The 19,492-nt window shown below is 45.7% G+C and overlaps 1 long non-coding RNA gene across 1 annotated transcript in view; it reads left to right on the forward strand.

The window, feature by feature from the left end:
* The first annotated feature begins 847 nt into the window (after positions 1–847).
* Positions 848–19,492, forward strand: part of LOC144105013 (uncharacterized) — a 47,021-nt gene continuing 28,376 nt past the window's right edge. Inside the window, exon 1 of the long non-coding RNA XR_013308685.1 lies at positions 848–999. This is a non-coding gene — a long non-coding RNA (uncharacterized LOC144105013). The remainder of the gene's footprint in view (positions 1,000–19,492) is intronic.

Raw genomic sequence — 19,492 nt, forward strand, 5'->3', positions numbered from 1 at the left:
TGAGAAAAAAATTGCAGCATGCTACACGGGATGTAAGAAAATTGCATATAAAGCTTCTGTGACGCCTGTCCTTGAGTATGCGCCATTAGTATAGAGTCCTAAGCAGAATTATATAAAGAAATAATTATAAAGAGTTCAGAGGTACGCAGTACGTTTTATTTGCTGCCGATATCGAAGGACAAACTCAGTCGGAGATATGCCCTCTTCTTGTAAGCTAGAATTATTAGAAACACGTACACAAAATTTGGCTGAAGCTAATATTCCAGATGCTCCAAGAACAGATAAATATTCAGAAGGAACATACATACAAACACCAGGCAAATGGAGTTCTAGAACAAGTCATAGTCGGATAAGTCAGTCGCATTAGGTCCATAGTGAAACTTTCAGTCATTTGTGCTTGCCCCATGTAATTGAAGTGTTGAATCACTTGCCATTGACTGTTGTGATCTGCATGAATTCGAACGATCTCTAGAATACCATCTGTTTGAAAGTGCCATTTGATGCTTGACTTAATGTACCGTTTCATGCTGATGTATTCAGTGCTTGTGAATAATGCTGTTTTTCTATGAAGTTTTCATACCCTCTCTGTAAGGACCCTCGCACGAGGGTTGACAATATGGTTAAATAAAGAAATAAATAATGAAATTCTTTTTTTCGCTACGACCATCATGATAAAAACAAGGAAGCGAAACTTCAAAAAATAGATAAAGTTCTTGTTTCGGAAAGAAAAATCTGCGGCTTTGTTCATCTTGTACAGAAATAAGTATGTCCTTTAGAAACCAATTTTTTTTGCCCGATGCAGCTGCGCTGAGACCAGGACCAATAGCACTACTCCACGATATGATGCCTGCATCTCATTGCGCAAAGGCCTTCAAGGCATATATGGATAAAATGCACTCAGAAGCCGGATAATTCTCTCTTAAAAAGGTTGTGAATCGACGCCATGAAAGCTGCTTTTTGTTTCCTTGTCTCAATTCTACACGTCTTCAGTGCCATTCGGTAAGTACAAGACTTGTTCTATATCGAGCATATAGATTTGTCTCTCACAATTTGAAAGAAAATTCGTCTCAAGCAACCTGATCATCATAGCTGGTTGTAGGTGCACAGGCCTGCACCATATTGAGTTTTTGCCTCCTATTTAACCTAATTACGATAACTGCCACCCTTTCGTTAATACTAAAGAACTCATCTTTGTTGTCAGCGATATCCTGGTTGTTAAGGAATCTCGCACCTTGTTCCCGCCTATTCTCTAATCCACGATATCCCAGTATGTGCCCGCCCTTTTGTACTGTATGTGCCTCACCTCTCCTCCTAACTTCACTAAGCCCTATGACATCCCAATCAATGCCCACTAGTTCCTCGAACACCACTGCTAGGTTAGCCTGAGTGAATTAGGTTCTAGCACCAAACGTTGCCAGGTTCATATTCCAGTGGCGGCCCATCCGGAGCCAGAGATATAAGCACACTGCGCTGCGTCGCAGGTCTTACCGCCACCTTGGTCAGTTGCTCCGCACCCGCTGGCGACTCAGGGGCGAGTGTTAATTAGTTTGTGCATAAGAGGTAGACGTGTCGGAGTCCCAATGGCGAGACTAAAAATGAAATAGACTTCATACTATGGCTCACCTTTGCATTGGCTAGGATCTGGAGGCCGTCGAAGAGGTGCGTTGTAGTGACCAGAAAATGGTAGGGTCTCGAATTAGCCTAGATTTGAAAAGAATGTGGAAGAAACTATTGAAGGGGAAGCCAATTACCAGGTTAGCCGTTACAGAACAGATATTCGGATTTAACTGAGGAAGGCGATCGTGATGTTCAAACAATGAAGGACAATCTCACTGCTATCCTTACGGAGTACGCAGTAAATGTAGGCGGTAGGAGGGTTCGACAGGATATCGGCAAGTCATCTCAAAAGACCAAAAATCTGATTAAGAGACACCACCACATGACGGCGTAGAACCCCACAGACAGAATAGAACTAGCAGAGCTATTGACGTTAATAAATAACCCCAAATTAGTCGACATAAAGAAGTTTAATACGGAGAGAATCGAGCATGTTTTAAAGAAAAAAAGCAGCATAAAAGGGCGAAGAGGTAACTGGGCATAGGTAGGTAAAATCTAGATGTATATATTAGGAGACAAGCATGGCAATACCACTAGCAATATGGATAAGATAGTTAATGTAGCAGAAGAGTTCTACAGAAATCTATAAAGCAGCCATTGTAATCAGAACGTTAATGAGAGAGGCAATAGTGCACAGGAATGGGACATCCCGCCAGTAACGACGGAAAAGTAAAAAAAAAACCCTTAGGAGCAGTAGAAAGGGGGAAAACAGCTGGCGAGGATCAAGTAACAGCCAATCTGTTGAAGGACGGAAGGGAGATTATCCAAGGAAAACTAGCCACCTTGTGTACGCGATCCTTTATGACCTCGACCGTACCGGAAGCCTGGAAGAACGCTAAAATTATCTTAGTTGATCGTAAAGGAGACGCCAAGTACTGAAATTAGTATTAGTAAATTAGTATCTTCGAAAGGAGCCAGACCAAGAAAGCGAAAGTAATTAAGTCTTTGATGAAATAAAAAGCTTCTGTACTGGTAGTAATTTTGCGCAAGCTGTGGGAGTGAAATGTGTGCCGAAAGCCGTTAAAAACCTGCGAGGAAATTTTATGCACTATGACAAATTGGCCAGGATGTGCTGATACAAAAGATAAAAAGGAGCCAGATCTACTTGTGAGAGACTTCTTTTCTTGAATTCCAGTAGCATACACAGATGAAGTTTTTCTGCTTTTTTTGGAGCACTAGTATTTCAGTGGCAGTTCAGGACCGCGAGTTGATTCTTCCAATGAGAGAACGGGATCAGGCGTTGATGCTGGATCACTCTGTGAAGAAGCACTATTTGTTCCGCCGAGATCGGTACAATTGAGCGGAACCTCTCGTAACATTTTCTTTTCTCCCGCGTCTTCTTGCTGTACGATCGGCTGCGGCTGCTTCCTCCGCGTTGTCAATACGGCGTTACGTGGTAATCCGGGCAATATACAAGCGACGTTTCTGACTTCTTCCTGGAGTGTTAGCCCCGTGCAACGCCATTTCAGCCGGAACGCGCAGTCGTAACTTTCCCGGATCTAATTACTTTTCACTTGGTTCGCCTCTGGGAAAAATTGAATTTACTTTAAAAATAAAAGAAACTGTAAACGGAACGTAAATTCTTTCTTATCGCTTTTTAGACCAAAAATTTAACCTGCTTGAATCTCCCGCACTTTCTGACTTCGGACGACGCGTGCTGGCTAAGCCTAGCAGCTCTGCAAATACGCAAGCAATCTGAAGATTTGGAGCATTTCATCGCTAAAATTTTGTGGTGCGGGCACCTTCCTTCAAAGCGAAAGCTTCGTGCGCCTTTCGTTTGCCGTGAACGTGAGAGAGAAAGTGGCAGCAAGGACAAATCGGTGGGAGACCGAGAGGCCCCTTTCAAAGGGCGCCGTCATGTTGCCTCAATGTAGTTTTTCTTGCAATGAAGTGCCCCCGCGGGACCGCACGCATCCAATTGGCAGAATGGAAGGGCGCGGTATCCGCCTTAGCTATGCACTCTGGTCGTGGTCCGGCACAGCGCTTGCGATCTGCCGTTGGAATTCAACATTTGCAGCTTAATCGTCTTAGGTTGGACTGCTTCGAGCGTTGTTTCAATCATTCCTTCTCCAGGACACTATCTCGTCGACGGTAAAGTTTATGGCCACACGTGTCGAGCACCACGCAAGTCTGACCTACACAATCATTACAGACTGAGAATTAAGCTGCGTGCTGCGCGTTCGTGAAGGCTACTACTTTTGCAGGCTGCGCGGGGCACTATTACCAATCTATTCCGACATATTCCACACCGTGTGCTTCGTTTGGACCCCTGGTGACGCCTTTCTTCCCGGCAATTAGAGCGCCCACGTTCTCGCCCGAGCAGCAACCTTCCGGGTGCTGTAGGTGCAAGCGGCGAAGGAAGCATAGAAACAAAGGTCGCATTCATGGCGCTGCACGCTTGCACTCACATCAAAGAATATTACCGCACACAAAGAAGAACGCTGCCATCACCGGACCAAACACCGACCAAGGCCGAAGCTGTGGGTTGGCGTCAACTTCATACTCACATATGTAATAACATTAATCACAAACACTGGTTCTTCCCCACCCCGTACCTGTACAAATGACAGAGTTGCCAAGAACTTCGACCTACACTACATCATTTGGCCCTGCACAAGACCGTCCGGCGGCGTCCCACTCATAACCCTCCCCACCCCTTCCTCTTGGGAAGATGCCCTGTCATGCACGGAGCCGACTGACCAGCGCTGGCTAATCGATCATGCCGAGATAATAGCGGTGACAAACGGGGCCATGGGCTGATAGCCCTTCTTGAGACCGCTCTGACCAGCACGAAACCGCAAGACCGGCGAAAGCTGCTCTGGCTGGGTTACAGGGCCGCGGTGGCACATTGAGCCATGGACTTAAGCCTCCACTCAAGAAGACGACCACCGTATAGTTTTCTAATAAAAGTTTTTCCTCCTCCTTCATCAACAGTAAAGCAAGCATGCGCCTCTGCCATGCTAATTTAAGAGGAGGTTGCTGGGCAATTTGGTAGTGGCTTTCTTAATTCAATATTAAAAGTGAAATAGCGGAGGCAGACAGGAAACGACCATACAAGCTGTTGTCCGTACTTCTGAGCACTATACACATCTGTATGGTCACCAGTACTTACGAATTTTAGAGTGCTACATTGCTGCATACCACATCCTAGAGGGCTATATCCTAAACATTCTGGCTAGTTTACTTTTCTACTGCTGAATTGCAGATATTACAAAGCAGGCTGCTAGATTCATGTTTGCTACAGAAGCCTTGTATTCGCACTACTTGCTTGCGTTGAAGCGCAGCTTTGCCCCTGATTGCACACAAAGCGGCTTCGCGTTGTTACACTTCAGCTTAATAATCTGCAAGCACTAATTTTCATAACAGCCTCAACACAACATCATGCAACATACAGCATGCTTTGATGTCATGCAGGTCGTCGCTGGTGACCTCAACGAAAACACTCCTTCGTGGCGGCAACGTAACGTTGTTTGCGAAAACGCGAAGTTCCGCATTGTTCTGGCATGGGCTATCGAGTTGTGGAGCTTTGCCGCCGAAAAGATGATTATTCTTCGACGGAGGTCGATGTTGCACCGTGCTCCCGCAGAAAGGCAGTTCCCAGAGTAAGGTCCGGAATCAAGCACTTGGAAAGAATGAAACGGCGACGAATCTGTTCACCTGAACTTTAGCCATGAAAATAACCTTTTGCGTAACGAGATGACCACCAGTAGTAGGAATATACACCGCAGAAAAAATGGTAACCACATTTTCAGAAGAGTCACCAATTTGTTACTTAGAATCGAATAGTCTGCCCGGTGTTCACTTACGCACTGAAGTTGTGACCGTCGAGAATGTCAAGCATGGCCAAAGAAACGCGGTTGTCTAGCTCGGATGAGGGTGCAGTCAGTTCGCGGTCGGTGCGTAGCGGCGGAGATGGAAGTTTCAGTCTTCCCGCTGGTCTTAGTTTTCCCGGCGAGGGCTTGTCGAACGACCTTGTGCCTCCCGCGAGAAGTTAGGGGGGTGGGGGGGAAGAGGGCTTTGGGGAAGATTGTCGTAACTGATGCGTCGCATTGGATGGCAAGTGGTCGATGGCCAAACAGGGTTCTGGGAGAATCTACGCGAGTCTTGCATGCCGTGGCGTCGATAAGAAAAATGGCAGTAGAGATGGCCTGGTTTTCCGAAGTGAAAGAAGAGTGGTCGACTGTCCGGTGTGCTCCAGACGTCAGCCTTTCGTAGGGGCACTTGGAGCTTGAGGAAGTACTGAAAAAGTGGCATTCAGTCCAGCAGAAGCGAATGCGTTTCTTGAATCGGTGTTGGCAAAGCAGGAGCCGGACGGCTCGCAACTTCGGTATAGGTGGAATGGCCGTAGTATCCCATTGGAGGTGGTGATTCGGCAGTCGGCCCCCAGAACGGCTCTTGCACCTCATCGCGAACAGGAGGAGAAATGGAAGCCAGCATAGTCTGCAAGGGGCTGCGAAACTTGTGAAGCTCTTCATGCACGATGGTGCTGCTCAGTTCTAGCAAGTCATCAGGGTGGCTCTCAGCTGCTGAAAACGATTATTTAACCGCAGCAGTATGCGCTGGTTGGTTATAAGTCGCAGTATGACTTTCATCACTGCGGCCTTGTACAAAATGCAGTGGTGGTCGATGGCGGGCTGCGAACGAGGCATGCAAACAGCTGTTCTTCGACGCCACGCATTAATTGCTGGAGTTTCTTTTCTTTAGGCATGACCGGATCAGCTCTCCTGAAGAGGCGTGTCCTGCCTTTGACATCTATTTGGACGGTTTCATTTGGCAGGCAGATGCGGAGTGCACGCTCAGCTTATACGCAGTGATCGGCGCTGTTGAGGACCTCCAGCAGCCGACGACGGAACTCTCGCCACGAAGTCGAAACCTCCACTTATTTTTCAAGCCAGGTGCAAGCGGCATCGTCGTGGCTGAAGTTGACGTTGTGGAGTTTGGCTGCCTGGTTCCACTGGATGAACGCGCCTGCGCATTCGAAGTTACGGAGCCAGACCTCCACATCCTTGAAACCTTCCCCACGGAACGCCTTTAGACCGCGTGAAGCCTGGGATGTGTAGTGGGCTGCCATGGCACCCGCCGCTTGCAAAAGAGCAGCAGCGGCTGACACAATGGCGCTTGTAATGGCGCTAGGTCGGGAGCCAATTCCTGAATCTATATTTTCTGAAGCTATGTGCCGGTGTGTCAAGTAATACAGGGCAGGCGTAACGGCTGCCTTGAGGGGTTTGTTCCATGGGCTAACTGCAACCCACACCACCACTAGATTATAACGTATATGTTGACGAAGTGTGCTTTAATACCTCTTGCCAGGGAAGATGACAGAGCATTAGCGACCGATACGCGACAGCGCGAACGCTACATCCTGCAAGTCAGCTGCGCACCACTTGGCGAAACTAGGTGACAGTATAACAATATGCAGTTGAAATAACATGCAAAGTGCGTCATATAGGAGTATGAAAAGAGCAACATTTGCTCTGCGTAATAAGTTTTTTTTTTCTTCTCGGTTTGCGTTCAGGAGCGTTTTGTTCATATGGAAAAAGCTTTAGTTAATCACTGTAGTCCTCATCTGCGACCGGCGCAAAGGGCGAAGAATCCCCTGAACCAGGCTATTATTACCATCACGGCAAAGACATACTTCTACCCAAATTAACAATTAAAGGCGAAATAGAGGTCCCGTCGGCGAAGGCTACAAAGTACCAAGCCTCCAAATCGACCTCGAATGCTGGTCAACCAGAAATGTGTTGCAGCGACAAGTTTGAAATGGCGCCCATACAGATGTGGCCGGAACTCTACCGCTTCCCTTGAATCATCATCATCATCATATTTTGTTCTCATTATAGCATCCCAAATGACAAAAGACTTTCCGGACCAGTAGCCAAAAGCTAGGGAGAGGTCCGACAGAAAAAATACAGTGTATTCGACAATAACCGAGCAAAAAAAGATGACAATGAGTAAAATTCAAACTAAAAGAATTTGTACATAATTAGCAACAAACTAAGGCTTTTGGTCAACAAAAAGCAGCAAAAGATTTGTATACGTTAATTATTTTACAAACAAGGTACACAAATCATCAAAATCGCAATCAATTTTCTCGCACGTGTGAATGAAAACAGGGGATAGCGGAGCATTGTCTTCCTCCAGCGGAATAATTTATTTTGCACTTGAAACTGTGCGGCTGACGCAACCTATTACTTTTTATGCCATTTTTTTGGTCTTGGCATGCTGGAGCATCTCCGATGCGTCCACACGCTACTCCACTTGGTACTCAAAATTTGTCTGGCAGCAGTGGGTACGCTGGAGTCGATTACAAACCAAAATATATACCAAACTATTTATTTTACACAAATTCATCTCACCCACACCCGCGACATCTGGCTTACTGGCGGCGACTGACAAACACTTTTCTAGAAAACATGGCGTTGTCAATATATAACGGCAGCTCTTCACATAGCAAACGCCACAGCGGAGCAATGGGTGGCAACACATTATAGCAAGCACGTGGAAGGTCACCGTAGTTAATCATTTAGGAACAGTAAACGGCTTTACAACGTCAGGTAACTTCTCTTTAAAACGGCGATAGAACGAGCCGAAGCTTAGCGCCGAAGAGCTATCTAGCCCCGAGGAGTAGAAAAGACAGCCATGGCTTCAGTTTTATCACCATAGGCTCCTACTCTAGCTCTCCGCACGACACCCACAAGGAGATCACCAGCGCGTTGGTTGTACAAAATGTGCTAGGGCGGCGTCGGTGCATTGCACGAAAATGATCTGGTTAGCTACGCCTATTGGTACTAAATAAAGACGGCTGAGGATGTCTTCAATTTCGACGTGTGGTTCAGGGATGAATGCTTCCGAGAGCGGAATTGAATATCGGAGATACGGTGTATGTACTTCATATGGCGGTATCAAATAACAGCTGCAGTTGGCTCTCGACGACATATTTCTGTACGACGTGTCTTGATGAGGTGTGCACGGTAGCCACTGTATATATATTTAAGACATAGCTGCATTGGCTTCTACGAGGAAAAATTGAAGGGACGCTTACCTAAATCAATCATTTATTATCGGAGGAAAAATGTACATTTAATTTTCAATAAGTCAGGCACTTTTCAGTGAGATATTTCTTAACGCGATAAAATTAAAGGTCCCCTTATGCAGAAAATCCGCTGTCGGCGTTGCGTGCGATAAATCAAGAGCCAGATCGTGCCCAGAGGGCAAACTAGGAGACAGGTGGGCCACCTAGGTGACGTGACCTTGCCGCGTCATCACAACCTGCTAATCGGATAGCGAGGAAACTGCCCACAGTTGCAGGTGGCAGATAAATTAATGATTGCTCGCTCGCAAAGAGCAACCGGAGCCGCACAATGCCTTCCACTGAGAGCACCTGCCATTGCAGGGCAGTGGCGAATCGTTTAACTGCTGCACCAGTGCGCCAGGAGGGGTTTGGAGACCCCCAGGTATCTATGAATGTAAAGTAGAGAATGACCTCGAAAATTAACCCATTACGCTATCGCGTCATACTTTAAAGTGGCGCTTAAGTGTCGCCTCCTATTTTTATGCAATGTTTTGGCCAACGCCAGGCACTTGGAAGTCATGATAGAGGTGCGGCCCGGCCGAAATATTTACAGCCATTCGCTCATTGATGACCACATGCCTGCTAATCTTTCCATGCGGATGTCAACGAATACGATCTTCGTATATATATATATATATATATATATATATATATATATATATATATATATATATATATATATACCAGCTGTATATATACGCCAGTTTAGTCTTAACAATTTATTCAACTTTGAGAAAAGAAAAATAGTGCAGACTAGACAACGTAACTCTGAACAATTTACAGTTTGTTTCACAGAGCTAGTATAAGAGCTTGGTTAAATTGATCTAAGAGCGCGCGCGCACACACACAAGAGCCATGGTAGCGATATTTTGCTAGTAACGCTGAAGCAGTCAACGCCGACAGCGCATTTTCTGGTGAACGAGGCACTTAACGCTGTCGCGTTAAAAAAGGACTCGCCATTAGAGTCAAAAGCACGTGCGTTAGAACTCAATGTCGCTGCCCGGACCGCCAAATAAACATTGATGCCCGGTTCATCATTCCTAATGTAATCTGTGCAATGCGCTGAATCAGTCAACACAGCTATGAGGACGCTTAGGTCACGTTAATAGTGCAAAGAGAAAGCCATAGAAGCAACATATCTGCTTACTGTAAATGTGTCTGTGGCCATTGCTTCATCCCATACACGATTTTTCCACCGTCATTGTTAATTTATTTTGCTGAGTGCCCCAATATAGTGCTAAGTTAGCCGCCCACAACCTTCCTGCCTTCCCCGGTGGCTTCTTCATATGCGTTTTATAGTTTACAATTTTTTGCACTTTGATCGGAAAGTAGCAGGAAAATAAAAATTAAATGCCTTATTTTAGTTTCACTTACAACGGTGGTCACGTTGCTATGAGCCCACCGGCTTGGTTGGAATGCCGTCGTAAAATCTTGACACCTCCCGTAATCACTTATTGAGTTTTATGACAGAAACAGGACGAAAATTTGCACGATGAGAAATACAATGCTCTCTCATTAAAATCGTCGGGCACACCTGCCATGGCCATTGGCGTACAATGCCACGGTCAAGAATGCGTGCTTGCGCTTCTCCAGGAGGAGCTTTAGAATATTCCTACAGGCGAGAAACTCAAAAACACTACTCCCTCTATAGTGCTACAGCTGAAAACCTAGACTCTCAACATATCTTTGGAGCTCTCTACACTGTCCACGCTAAGAAGGCTGAGGATATCAGGGTGCGCCCGAGACTAAAACCACCGGGATAGGCTTTAAAAATAAATAAAATATGGTATACACAACGACACGACAGTTACAGCCGGCTGAGTGGAACGTGGTCACGTGACCAACCACGCGACGAACCACGTGGTCAGCCGCCGCGCCGCCGGCGGCTGCTCCGCACCACGCGACCAACCACGTGACAGGGTGGCGGCGCAGATAACAGTTCAACACGATGTCAAGACGGGCGAGTTGGTGATACATACTAAAGCGAATATAGCGCAAAAGACGAGGACAAAAAGGAAAGAAAACAACAGGACCACCGCTACTCTGGTCCGCAACTCTAAGAGCGTCGTAAAATTTCTTCAGCATGATTATCCAGGGTCCTGTAATGTATTTAGTGTCGACGTGGTTGATTTGTTTCATGCTCTCCCTCCCAATGAAATGTTGAGTGCCGTGGGAAAATGCATCGCAGCAGATAACGATGAAGAAGAATTTATAGGGTTTTTGGCATATAGGTAGCTAGCTTCCTTGAATTACTTTCATTTTATGTAGAGACTACGTTCATTGAATGGGAGGGTAAACTTTTCACGGAAAAAGGTGGTGTTTGAATTGGTTCCAGGGTGGCACCGGTGTTAAGTGACATATTTTTATCCTTCATAGATAGGGGTATTCAAGCAAACTTCTCCGGAATAGCGTCGCGAATTTTGCGTTACGTTTACGACATCTTAATCTTTGTCGATAAAATTAACATTTCTAGACATATGACTGATGTTCTGAAAGTATTTAAAGAAAACGCTCAACGTCTTCAATTCACCACAGTGGTCACGACCGATAACGAGCTGCAGTTTTTAGATTTGAGCCATGAAGTTCAGACGGGACATATTTGTTGGGAATACTTGCCAAGCGCTGGCAAGCCGTCGTTGAACTACAAGTCACATCATTATAAAACAGTAAAAACCGGAATTGTTTCATCGTCGTTTTCTGCTCCGTCCAAATCTTGTGACCATTTGAAAATTAAGACCTTCAACGAACAGGCTAAAAGATTAAGAGAAGCAGGTAACCCGAATGATGCCATCTTGTTGAGGTGCAACAAATTAAGACTGGCTGGTGTGCCTGGGTCAGACAGAGTGAAATAAAGGAATAAGGTTGCAGTTCTCTCGTACGTACATCGCCTTTCGCATAACCTGAAAAAAGTGGTGACCAGGTATAAATTAGGGATTTTCTTTTCAGCTCCTAACAGACATAAAAGGCTGTGTGCTATGGAGGAAAGAAAGGCTCAAAAACAAAATGAATCCCCCCCCCCTCCTGAAAAAAATAGCGCTGGTCCTGTTTTCTTTCCTTGTTGTAATCGTGTTTTGCTCTATTTTCTCTTAAGCAGATAACAGGGTGGCGCGCAGTCACAGGTAGGTGCGCCTTCACGCTGAAGGCTCGAAATGCTACCGTAATGTAACTATCACTGTAACTACCTAGATTTGTACATATTTTGAATGAAATTAGCAGCTTAAACTGTAAAGCTTGCGCTCTTCATCTGTGCTCCGGTTACACCTGTGTGGCCGTAAGTGGGGATTTCATCGCGGATAAAACGTAACTACTTCAGTTGTCAATCACATGCAGAGAATTCAAACTGCTGTTACAGGACCACACTAGAGTACTTAAAACCGCATTTCATCGCCGGTGGGGGAGGGGGCATCTGGGGAAAATACGGTACCAATAAACTCCATTTTATTAAAGCATCATGACAGGACTCAGGACTGTGCGGTCTTATTTCTTTATGAGGGCATTAAGGCAAGGCTCCATACGCGGGACACCCGTGCAACACAGAGCCACCTTCATGTATCAGCAAGTTGAATGCACGCACAGTAGGGGCCTCCTCTGATAGTTTCTCTCAATAACCTCTTCCTTTCACGGCAGCTGGTAAAGAGGAACTAGACAACTGCCCCGTAACTGTTACCCAGACAATGCCAGACCGCGCAACGTTCAGACGCAAACAATGACAGGCTCCCGCTTTGACTCAGTTCTTTAATAAGACGTGGGAGCCTGCACCAACAACACACTTTCGTTGTAGTAGATGTAAAATTAAACTCAGCTACCCTCGTTATTAGGGATGGTCTGCTCTTCAAGAAATACTCAGCTGATGATCCCGCCTGCTCGTTGTTTTCCCAGTTTCTCTCCGCGGCGGCGTCCTACATGCCTTGCATGACATCACCGCAAAACTGCTAGGCTTGGCGGCACCGTCTCGAGAGTCCGGCAAGGTTTTTATTGTCTTATGTTGTAAATGAGAACAAAGCGTACATCACAAGTTGTGCCCCCTGCAAACGCCTGAGGCGATGCACGGCACAGGCTGGTCTTCTTCCACTGACCAAGACCCCTGCATCACCTTCTGGGGAGAAGAAATTGGAATTCACTTGATTGGTCCTTTTCTGTACACGCCTGACAGCCGCTTTTGTATCATCGTGGGTGTCGACTACTTGACTCGATGTGTGGAAACGGCTGAGCTCGTTTCTGCCAAAGGAGCCGACGTATCCCACTTCTTGCTTCACCGAATCGTTCTTCGCCATGGCGCGCCTCGAGTGATCATCGTTGAGTGCGGTTGACAGTTTACTGCTGGCGTTGTGGAAGAACTGCTCCGGCTCTGTGGCTCAGAATACCGCCACTCACTTGCTACCGTCCACAGACAAACGCACGGTCTCAACCGGACACTCATTAACATGATGTCGACGTATGCACCCTCCGACCATAACAGCTGCGACGCCGTTTTTCAATTTGTGAGATGCGCCGATAATGCCGGAAAGTATGAAGTAACCGGGTACTCTCGTTTCTTCCTTCTCTACACAAGCTTACCATAAACCTTACTTGACACCATTCGTACATTCTCCGTGCACAATGACTCTTCCATCACGCAGCATCCCTGCCTCACTCAGGAAGGCAGTCGTCTTGCTCGTTTGCGTACCATCGCGTCTCTGGACTTTTCCAAGGCACAATACGACGCAACTCACGTTGCAGCCACCTCCGAACTTAAAGATGTTATTTGGGTTTTCGACGCCATTAAGACACCGAGAGTGGTATCCGAAGTTCTTGTGCCGGTACGCCACAACCTTTGTCTTAATCCGTCCGCTCACTGACGTCGCCCATACGTCATCGCAAGGTGACCTCGACAAATTGCTGCTCAAGGATGACGCAGCTCGCTCACGTGGAACGATTGAGACCCTGTAATCCTTGGTCTTCTTCACTCTCTCGAGAACGAGCCTCGTGGGCTCGAGTACAACTGTTACGCCGATTACGCTGCGTGGCGCGACGCAGCGTAATCTGAAAAAAAACGAGGTTGAAGCGCATGAATTCGGGCTGTGGTTAACCTGGCTCTGGCTAAAATATCAGAGCCAAAGGGAAGAAACTCCTGGCTGTAAGGAAATTTCGAAAAACGGCAGAGTGGCGGTCACGTTCTCGGGTAGCAGAGTTCCCATTTACATCAACTACAACGGAGGGGAAATGCCCTTCTACGTTTACAAGAAAACGGCTCTGGCCTGCGACGGGTGTGGGGAGGTGGGCCATAGAGCCGATAATTGCCACAACTCGAAGACAATGATGTGAACTGTGCAGGACACGGGAGCCTGCGGAGGGACATGAATGTAAAGTGCGGTGTTCAGTGTGTAACGGCGAACGCAAGAGAAACTCAAACCTTCGGAGCAGAAATTCAAAAACTCCGTACATTATTAAGACGAGGGAGGCGGGGAAGATGCGTGACCTCGGAGATGCAAGGCTCAGGAAGTTAAGGCCCAGGATAAGGTTTCAGGCAGGCGCAGCCGGCCCCCAAATATCAAGCAGCCACTCGCGGTCGGTCAGCTGGGCGTCAATCAACAAAAGCAGACGCGGATCGAAGGAGCGATGCAGGTAGAAGAACACTTAGAGAAGAGCGGAAAAGGTGAGCTGGGGAGCGCGAGTTACCTCGTATCCTCAGTTGTTGCGAAAGAATAATGAATGTAGAGAACTGAAAAAAGCACTGTAAGAGCCTCGGAATGAAATCTATAAACTTAAAGAGTGGAAAATTTTAAAATAAATATGAAAATCGTAAATGCGGAGCCTCTTCTCCACAGCTCCGAACCCAAACAAACTGAGGCTCCTGAATATAGCTTCAAAGAAATCAAGGACATGAAGATACAGAGGAGAGCAGGATTTAGAGAGGAAAATTTGCAGATGCGTTCTAGCCTGGAGCAATTGCAACTCACCATCCAGCAGTTGCAGCTCAACCAACAAGAGGCTGTAGGCATTAAGGAAAATGAAATGGCTGCCCTTAAGATTAAGCTGCACAGGAAAAATATGGAAAGAACAACGCTGCTCACCACTGTCAACAGCTGTCTGCGAATAGAGTTTTTGGCGATGATGACGAGGAGTGCCCCGCTGTAGGAGACGAATGCGGACACGAAGCACATTGCAGACAAGACCTTTCATCTTCACCCAAGCACTTGCATATTAGTACGTAAAAAATACACGGCCAAAATCGTTGATTTGGAATAGAAAGGGGTAGAATATGCATGCACAGAAATGTTGCCCCATCGTAGAAAAAAACAAGAGTACAGGGATCGTAAATATCTATAGCAGGCCGAAATATACAAGGGGCAGGTCTGGGAAAATATTAGAGGCACCAAAATTGCGGCAAATGGAGTTCCGCTGATAATTGAAGGGGACTTCAATGCAAAAAGCTACCTAGGGGCCAAGTCGTATGACATTGCGATGGGAAAGCAATCAGCAGATACAATCAGGAATGAGGCGCTAACGATTTACGGGCCCTAGCGAGTCTACTAGAGTGGGTAATAGTGTCTGTAAGTGCGGATTTAACACTAGGTAAAAATCTAAGACATGCCGCCTGGAAAAACCTGAAGAAAAACTCGGGGAGCGATCACTTTATCCTGCAGAATACAATTGAGCGCAACAAGACCAGCAGAAAGAGGGGGGCAGCAAGAATTACAAACTTGGATAAAGTCAGGGAGTGCACGAGGGAAAAGGAGGTGCACAGCATTGAAGGTTATGAGGCAAGGGCGAAAACGCTTTTGGAAGACGTGGGAACTCGCATCAAACAGATGACACTTTATAATTTTTCATTGACGAAGAGCAGAAACAATAATAAAAATATAAATATTGCCCTGAGCTGCCCATGGCTCCTATGACTGTCGGCTTTCTTAATTTGTATGTCATAATGAGCGCCACCTTTATTTAGGCTCCAATAGCTTCCTTTCAAACTCTTTATGTCGATAAGTCGTGGTAGACATTAGTAACAGTTTTGCGAGTTTTTTTTTAATGTCTGCTGTTTTTTCAGCGAATATATGCAGTATTTTCGCGCAAGTTTCTTCAATATTACCAGAATTGTTTTGTAGTAAACAATGCATATCTTGTTTTTGATCAGTATTCAAAACAGAGCTCCGATAGCTAAATGATGCTGTTCTGCATAAGAGGAGGAATTTCAAATACCGAATGAAGATATTTTAACGAACACTGCCCTGCAAGTCATTACTTCTCCGCGTTAAACGGCAAGTGAAGTGGTTTTAGAATTCCAAGAGTTTAAACGCGCCGATTGTGTGAAATTTGCCGCTGAAGCATGCCAACTCTATTTGCGCTAGCATTTGAAATGGTGACGTAATCGTCGACTAAACTGGCGTCGCCGTTCAGGCTTCTCTGCAGTGCAGAGTGACAGGCAGACGCAGCAATGATGACCTTAGTACGCCGGCGTTAAGTTCCTAGGGAAAAAGCTGTTGTTTGAAGGAAGAAAATGAATGAGCCGTCGAAAGAGGCGCTCACGAAACATTGTTTGGCGGCATCGCGAGAAGCGCGGCAGCATGTTGTCGAAGGCAGCGAGCATCTCAAATTTTGACATCAATGACGTCATCAGAAGTTTCCCCGTTGTCCCCCAGCGCAGTGAGAAAAAACCCGAACATCGTCTTCGTTTTAACTGGTGATTACGCCAGTTTTAAATGCCAGAAAAAAAAAACTTTGCATGCTTTACCTCAAAGCTTCATAATTAGAATTCTTAAATAACCTCGAATTCTAAAAAAAACATTTCACCATTCCTTTAAGGAAATAATTAATATATGTGATGTTGTTGATTCTATTTTTTTTAGTGTGTTCGAATTTCTTATGTAATAAGAATAGACACGTCCATTAGACTTCCCTGGCTTAGCTTGTTGTGATCACTGTATGTTTAGCAATGAGAGATATTAGGTACGCACATCTTTTATTCATTTTGCTTGACAGAGACAAAGACTGCCCGATGATTTGTGAAGTAGCATGCAGCGGTCTAAATTTTTTCGATACAGTATTTCTGTTTGGTAGAGCCTCTTTAGTATACAAGCATACAAGCTCTAGAGTAGTTCCCCATTATTTAGTATTGACGTGCAGGTCAGAATCTAAATTAAAGGCAAACTTTTTTTAATACACTGAATAAGAAAGTCCTGTTTCATGTCGAAATCACCCAAAGTCACACACAACTGTGAAACCGTGCTGTAAGCTGGTATACACGTGGGAACCACATCAATCGTCTGCTTGACAGATGTTCCACGTGCCACGTAGACTCCTTGGATGATAACGCCGCTTTCCAGAAGCCGAATACAACAGGCTTCACCATTATTCACCGCGATCGAAGGGAGATGTCTGACACCAGGGATGCCTTGTTTCACGTACGCACCGACTCCAGCGTTCTTATTTGGTTCAAGTCCACAGCGAGGTGATAACTTCCGGTTCGGAAGAGATAATCTTCTCTTGTCTATACCGCCGTTAAGCGAAGGATGGACTCTCCTTCTCCGCATGCATGACAAACGTTGTGATACAGACGCCCACTACATCTCCGCCTTTTACGCAATCCTGTGCATGACACGCGGGGTTCGGGCGATAGAGCGGCGTGCGGCGACGACGAACGCGTCACAGCTGTGGGGTCGCTCTGATAACCATGGTATCGGCGCATGCGCACAACTGCTCCTTCGCGTGACGTCCCGCTCGGCTTTCACGCTGGAACGAGCGCGCGGCCGCGGCGACGGCTAAGCGCACGCCGCACTTTGCTCCCCTTGAGTTGCCATGGTAAAGGCGCATGCACACAGCTGTCCTCTCCTACGTACGCAATACGCTCAGTGATAGCCCAGTGTAGCTCCCGCTACAAAAGATCAACAAACCATGAATAAATGAAAAGATATTGTCACTACGATTGCCGAAGGAATAAACCAACTCATATTGCCCGCGTACACAGCCCATTGGCCGCGTTGATAAAAAAAATACATTGTCACTTATATACACTTCGACCGAGTTCAAGTCTGAGACGCCGGGTCAGGCACACAACAGTATTTTTTTTTTGACAGGACACTTTGTCCCGCTCAGTATAGTATTATGCTTTAGGGCGTACGGGGCACAACCGATGCGCCAAGTGATTTATTTTATGGAACAATAGGATGCGTCATAAACTCAAAATGTTTACTATATTCACAACAAATTTCCTAATGCGACCAAATTGTGTACACTTTCATTACGGTAATTTCTTTTTCTATCAAAAATGCGGCCTCTTTTTTAGAAGCTTTTCCAAAGGACATACAAGCGTTCTGGAAGAGAGAAAGGTAATTAAATTTATTTCGCATCCCTAAATAATGACGCAGGAGAAGACGTTAGCCTAAACTCCCATTCATTCTCCTAACCGTCGGCCGGAATACCTCGAAATAGAAAGGGCGTAATTATATTTCGACTTTGGACGTTTTTTTGATGAATTTATTTGCATGTGCAAAAAATCAGGAAGTATCCTGACACCAAGAATGACAAAAAGGCGGATGAAACATCTAGAGCTAAACGAATATATAATACATGCGTTTTTGGTACATAGCGAGGTTTGTTTGTGTTTATATAATAAACTCAATATGCACAGCATGTTGCGGCAGATGGCAAAGGCTAAATTAAATTCTCCTGACAGGACCTTAGTCGTCATTCGTACAAAAAAACAACGAGCATTTACAGATATACAAACATTCTGATGACCATTATTTGAATGTATGCACAAGATGTGACTTTTTAATTTGAACACTGTACGGCAGAATTAGCTCAGTGTCAAGGTAGAGAGGAAGAAGGCCGGCGACCAAAGTGCAAATAGTTAGGGCCTTATTTCTAGTAATATCAGCTGGGAGTTCGCATTAATACTTCCAGAGCGAAGTAAGACACTCATCACTAAAGCATTCTTCCGTGAATGGCAGAACCCGAAGCGCGCACGGAAAATACCAAAAGATGAGACGAAAAGCTGAATAATCTTCATAGTATTTGCTGATCGTGGAAAGGTGCAAAATGTGGAGTTGTTCGGTAATGCGATATGCCGGGACATATGGAAGGGAAAGATCTCGATTCAGCTTACACTTGAGGAGAGAGCGGGGAAAGTGTTAAGGCTCGAATGCATCGACGCACTGTAGAGACATCCCGAGCTCGATTGCTGTTTTAAATCTATTAGTTTGCACGCACGTGTCACCATTGGCGGGCTTTTTTTCTTACGCGTGTTGAGATATTGCTTCAGAGACTCTCTTCTATTTAGGAAAGTTTTGCAGTACATTTTTTGTTTTTTTAAGAACAATAAAGAGTTTGTGAGTTTTGCGGTTCAAAAGAGGTGACACCTAGCCTCCATACAGCGCCTCTATCGTTTATAAGTATTTGTGCAAGCCTCATAGGACTGTAAAGCGGCTTCACCCGACTACAATGGCTTTTTTTTTGTCTGAGTAATATGAGATGGACAAGCAAAATATGACCGGCATGATCGAGCAGCAACTCTAGGCGCTGCGCCAAAAGTGGCTCCTACACACCTCCGTTGGGTCTTTCCATCATAATTTGATTGTTTACGTGGTAAGCAGGACGACCTAGGCCTAAATCTGCTTCCCGTAGGCCGCCTATACACTAACCATAGTGGAGGTTTGAAGGAGCCTCCTTTCCTTGATATTGAGTAAAGAAAGCTTTGTAGAACGCGCCCTCAGGGTAACCTTCACCCAAAGGGATGGAGCGCTATTAAGTTCCCCGACATTACATGCATGCATTTACATAATTTTACCAATATTTTCAGGCACACAATCACGGCAGCATTGATTC

This window comes from Amblyomma americanum, chromosome 9, assembly GCF_052857255.1.
Source record: "Amblyomma americanum isolate KBUSLIRL-KWMA chromosome 9, ASM5285725v1, whole genome shotgun sequence".
NCBI classification, from domain to species: domain Eukaryota; kingdom Metazoa; phylum Arthropoda; class Arachnida; order Ixodida; family Ixodidae; genus Amblyomma; species Amblyomma americanum.